This window comes from Tupaia chinensis, unplaced genomic scaffold (assembly GCF_000334495.1).
Source record: "Tupaia chinensis unplaced genomic scaffold, TupChi_1.0 Scaffold000542_1, whole genome shotgun sequence".
In the NCBI taxonomy this organism is placed as follows: Eukaryota; Metazoa; Chordata; class Mammalia; order Scandentia; family Tupaiidae; genus Tupaia; species Tupaia belangeri.
Window position 1 is genome coordinate 2,466,159 of NW_006160055.1, and position 5,229 is coordinate 2,471,387.

Below are 5,229 nucleotides of genomic sequence, written 5' to 3' on the forward strand. Positions count from 1 at the left end.
GGTGTTTTTTTTTTTTTTTTTTTTTTTTTTTGAGAGGTTTTTGCTATAGGGCGCGTGCGCTCACCTGACAGACAGAGAGAGACAGAGAGACAGAAAGGGAGAAATCACCCCCCAGGGGGGATGGTCACGCCGCGCAGTGGGGTGTCTTGCTGATGCTCCTGACTGGCTCTGGTTCTTGCTGAGGCTTTGTTGACATTTCCATTCATTCCTCCCTCTTTCTTCTGGATGGACAAAGCACGTCAGGGACCAGTGATGCCTGGGGCCATGGCCTAGACTTTACAAGAAGTGATGTAGCATTCAGCTTGAGGGTTGGGTTTCTCCTTTTTGTGATCAGGATTATCTGAAGTACCAAGTAACGTGATGCCTAGAGTTCAAGACCCCTGCTTGGTGAGAAGGTCTGGGTGCCTTTTTAATGTCTTTTTTTTGGCCCTTCTCTTCACTTATAGCACCAAGCTTCCCACAGAGCTAAGGGTAGACTGACTGATGGCAAGAGTGATATCTCTGAGTACTCTGAGTCAGAGTACCTGCCCCAAGGAAGTACTCCACCTTTTCCTAAAGAATTATTTAGCTCCCTAACTTTCTAAGCTATTTTTTTCTCCTCTCATATGGGCGGGCCCAGGTCTGCATGTCACAGGGGCTGCTGGGAGGATGACTTCTGGCATGAGCATTCTTGTCTGTAAAAAACAGCAGGACTTAGAGCATGTCCTCAAATGACATTTCACCTACTAGGTGAGCTTCTTCAAAATCCCTTATGCCTCTGGGTCCCCTTTGCAACTTCTGTGATTTAGAGATATTTTTTTCTGTCTCCTTCTTTTCCTTGTGGGTTTTTTTTGGGAGGACCCAGGAGGTATGATGAGTGTAAAAATACCTCAGAAGGGATTACCTTATAGTGGGCACATATTCTGGTAATAGAAAAATTGTATTTTCTTGCAAAAAAGAAAGAAATCATTAGCGGTATCATGAAATACCCTTATGCGATACAGGTCTGGTCGGAGATTAGGAGCTTTCCTTTCTTGTTCATTCTTTCCATGATGCCTCATAAATAAAGCATTGAATAAAAAGCCAACGCTAATAAAGAAATGGACTCTATTTTATGTGAGAGAATGAGGAGGGCATGTCTGCATGAAGACTGGGTCAAATCAAACCCTTCTTGCATATGCTTATGTTTTGGGGATTTACTTTATCTGTGCAGGAGCCAAGAGGTTTTAATGGGATTTTGTTCTAGTAATAATGAGAGTAGTGTGAGTACTACATTAGCTGTAGAGAACACAGTTTTTCACTTTCTTCTCATTTTTCTTCACGGCATTTCAATGAGGAAGGGAGACAAAGAAGAGGAGAGGGGAAAAACTCTAGAGAAAGAACACAGGAAGAAAAAGCCATATAAATAGAGCTGGAGAGAGAGAGATTATGTACAAGGAATTGAGAAAGAGAGATTATGTGAGAGAGAGAGCTTATGTGTGATGTGTGTGTGTGTGTGTGTGTGTGACAGAGAGAGAGAAAGAGAGAGAGAGAGATTACGTGCATGAGAATGGAGGATGGAGCAGAGAGAGAATGGTGATTAGGGAGAGCCATTGAGATTTCTGAATTTTAGTTTCTCTTCTAGGAGAGCGCTGTCCAGCAACCATCTACACGTGGCCCTGGAGGAAGTGCAGACATTCTGCAATCTCAGTAGCTGAGATTTTTTTCCCCCTATGTTCAAACAAAAGAACTCAATAGGCTCTTCCCACACCCATCACTCCAGCCATTTACTCCTGCTCCAGGGCTATAAGGCTGCTGAAAATGAAGATTTGAACTCTTCTGCCAATGGCTTGCCATGTGTGTGCTGAGGAGGACCCAGCTAGTTGCACCTTTGCTCAAATCTATAAAGAACATTGCTTTCATTCAATTATACATGCACTTATTTAACAAATGTTTACTGGGCATTTACAGTGTTCCAGATGCTGCTCCAGGCACTGAGTACCCAGGAGTGAATAAAATAGATGAGATCTTTGTTCTCTTGAAGCTGACATTCACAGGGAGACACAGAAGTAGACAAATAAGCTAGCAGATAAATAAGGTGATTCCAGATGATTTTGCATGCCATGATGAAACTAAAACAGAAAAATGAGTGGGACCAGCAGATGGTATAATGGTTACATGGCTGGACTCCAATTTAGTGGACCACGGTTTGAATCCTGGACCCAGTGACTTAAATCTTATGCCAGGTGTGTATGCGTGTGTGCACAAAATCCCAAGAGGAGACGAAGAGAAAGGATTGAGGCGTGGCCATCTCCCCTGGAAGGTGATTTCTCTCTTTCTGTCTTTCTATCTCCGTCTCTCTGGCGAGTGTGTGTGTGTCCTATAGTAAAAATCCCTCTAAGAAAAAATTAAAAAGCCAGAAAAATGAGTTAAGAATGAGAGGGAGTGGGGAACCAGCAGTTAGTGTAATGGCTATGTCGCTGGATTCCCATGTAGTCGACCGCGGTTCATGTCCCGGACCTGGTGGCTTAAAATTCATGCCGGGCACGTGTGTGTGCGTGCCCAAGATCCTGAGAGGAGAATGGAGGAGAAGGGACTGTGGCTTGACCATCCTCCATGGGAGGTGATTTCTCGCTTTCTGTCTCTATGCCTCTCTGTCTGTCTGGTGAGCGCACGTGCCCTATAGCAAAAACTCTCCAAAAAAAAAAAAAAAAGAATGAGAGGGAGGGGATGGGAAAGGTAAGCCATACTAGATAGGCAGATAAGGAAAAACCTCCCTGAGAGTATGCCTTCTGAGCTGACACCTAAATGGTGAGAAGGTCCCAGCAGTACACAGGTCTAGGGACAGAGCATTCCAGATAGAAGAAACACCAAGTTCAAAAGGCTGAATATGAACAAGCTTAACATGTTTAAAAAACAAGAAAATCAGGAGGCGAGAGAGGGGGTGTGTGACCAAATGCTTTGAGAACCTACTTGGCTTCATGCTGAGAAGCTACGGAGTAGCCACTCTTCTGTCAGCCATTTCTTCATGTTAGACAGGGCTCAAGGACCCATGAGAGAGTAGGACAAAAGCCCCATTGGCAACCCTTCACTCTTCAGTTTTGGTTGAAGCTACGTCAGCCCACTTTGTTTATTTTTAAAAAATTGCCAGAGAGTACATGTGGTTGCCAGAGAAACGAGAGAGGGAGAGAGGGAGATAGCTCCCCTCAATGGTGTGTGTTCACACCACAATCCCTTCTCTTCCATTTTTCATCCTGTTGGGATTTGGGGCATGCTCACACATGCCCAATGTATTTTTTTTAAGCCACCAGGGTTGGGATTCAAACTGCTATTGGCTCTGTGGGTTTTGGCTCCCTTTAAGCACTAGGATATGGGGTGAACCCTTCTCTAGTCGATTTCAAGGGGTAGTGTTCCATGTGGGTAAGCTGGGTATCTGAAGCCAGATGGCCACAGTTGGAGACCTGAATAAGTTACGCAACCTCTCTGTGCCTCAGATTCCTCATCTGTAAGACTGGAATACTGATAGCCTTCCCTTCATAAGATTATTGTGAACATCAAATAAGTCAGCACTATTGGAGCTATGCTGTCGCAGCGTTGGGTTATTGTTACTATTATCTTAGATGTAAGCGGTTGCTCTGTCTGCCTTGTTGAAAATGGAGAGTGTGCCCCAGCTCCAGGGTGGCTGGATAGATGCTGTGATTGTGGTCTGGCTATGGTAACAGGGTGCTTCTTGTGCATTTACAGTGCTCTAGGCACAGATTCTAGGCTGTTCATTTGTTTCCATCATCAAAGTCATTATTAAACTCTTACCTAGGCCTGCTACACTGCTGAGCAAGGTCTGGAGACACAGGGCTGATGTGGCCTTGCCCTCTGGGAATGTCACTATCTAACCCAGACATCACAGGAAGACCAAGAACACACAGAGTGAGCCTGAATGATTTACAGTAGCCTTGGGTACAAAAAAGAGATGCATGGTTAAAAGTGGCGAGTAGGTGGGATGCCTATTCAAAGAGACAAGTGCAGGAATTTGTTCCTTATCCCCAATTAGTCCGAGAAGGCCTCTCTGTCCCTTCTCACCAAGTAAGAAGAAATTGATGTAGGCTGCAAGGTTGAGGTTAGATGGATGGAAGCAGAAAAAGGTGAGGCACATGGATACCTTGACAAAGAGGGGACTCTGTCTCTGAGCTGGCAGGCATGGGAACCTGGAGGTAATACAAGGATGGAATTCACCATGGTAGTCAAGGGTAGGGAGAGGCCCCTCTTTGGGATCTAGTGGAAAGGAGGAAACAAGTCTGGAAGAGTGAAGACAGGATAGTCTGCCTGGTTACTCATTTTGGGGTTGGCTTCCTTGGAACTCTGCGTGCAGAAGAGTCAAGGGGAGTATGGAACTTTGTGGTCAAACTTTTGGGTTGTTGAGGAGTAAGAGAAGGGATTTTCCAGGGCTCATATGCAGGGAGACACCTGGAAAGCAGATCAAGTAGAGGGTTTTAGGAGAGATCCACCTGTGTACTTATTGTCCTGGGTGCTGTGGTTCACTTTTACATTTATTTATATGAATATTCAATTAATATCTGTCACCACAAAGAATAGGCCCACCTTGAATATTTGTGGGCTCCACAGTAAGAGTATTAATGAACCTCACATACCAAAGGCCAAAATATGTAGAATAGTAAATCCAGCAAACAAACTGCTAAACAACAAATAGTCCTGGGCCCAGCAGTTGGCATAATGGCTATGTCACTGGACTCCCATGTAGTTGACTGTGGTTCGAGTCCCGGACCCAGTGGGAGGGAAATACCTGCAGTTAATGCTGTTAAGTGTGCCTGGCAGAAGAAGGGGCACAAAGGGCAGCACCTTGGCCAGTAATGGACCCTCCAGGGACATCACCTTCAGTTTTGATATTAGAAAGAGGTGACAGCTTTCTGTCACAGCTGTCCCAAGATAGTAAAAGCTGCTTATAAAAGGAATCATATGGATGACCAGAACTAGGTGACCCGCAGACTCCTCCTGAGCTTAGGAGTTGGAGTTCAAAAATGAAATTGCTGGGACCAGCAGTTAGCGTAATGGCTATGTCACTGGACTCCCACGTAGTCGACCGCGGTTCAAGTCCCGGACCTGGTGGCTTAAACTCACGCCGGGCGCGTGTGCGTACGTGCCCAAGATCCCGAGAGGAGAATGGAGGAGAAGGGATTGCGGCGTGGCCATCCCCCCTGGGGGGTGATTTCCTGCTTTCTATCTCTCTGTCTCTCTCTGTCTGTCTGGCGAGCGCAC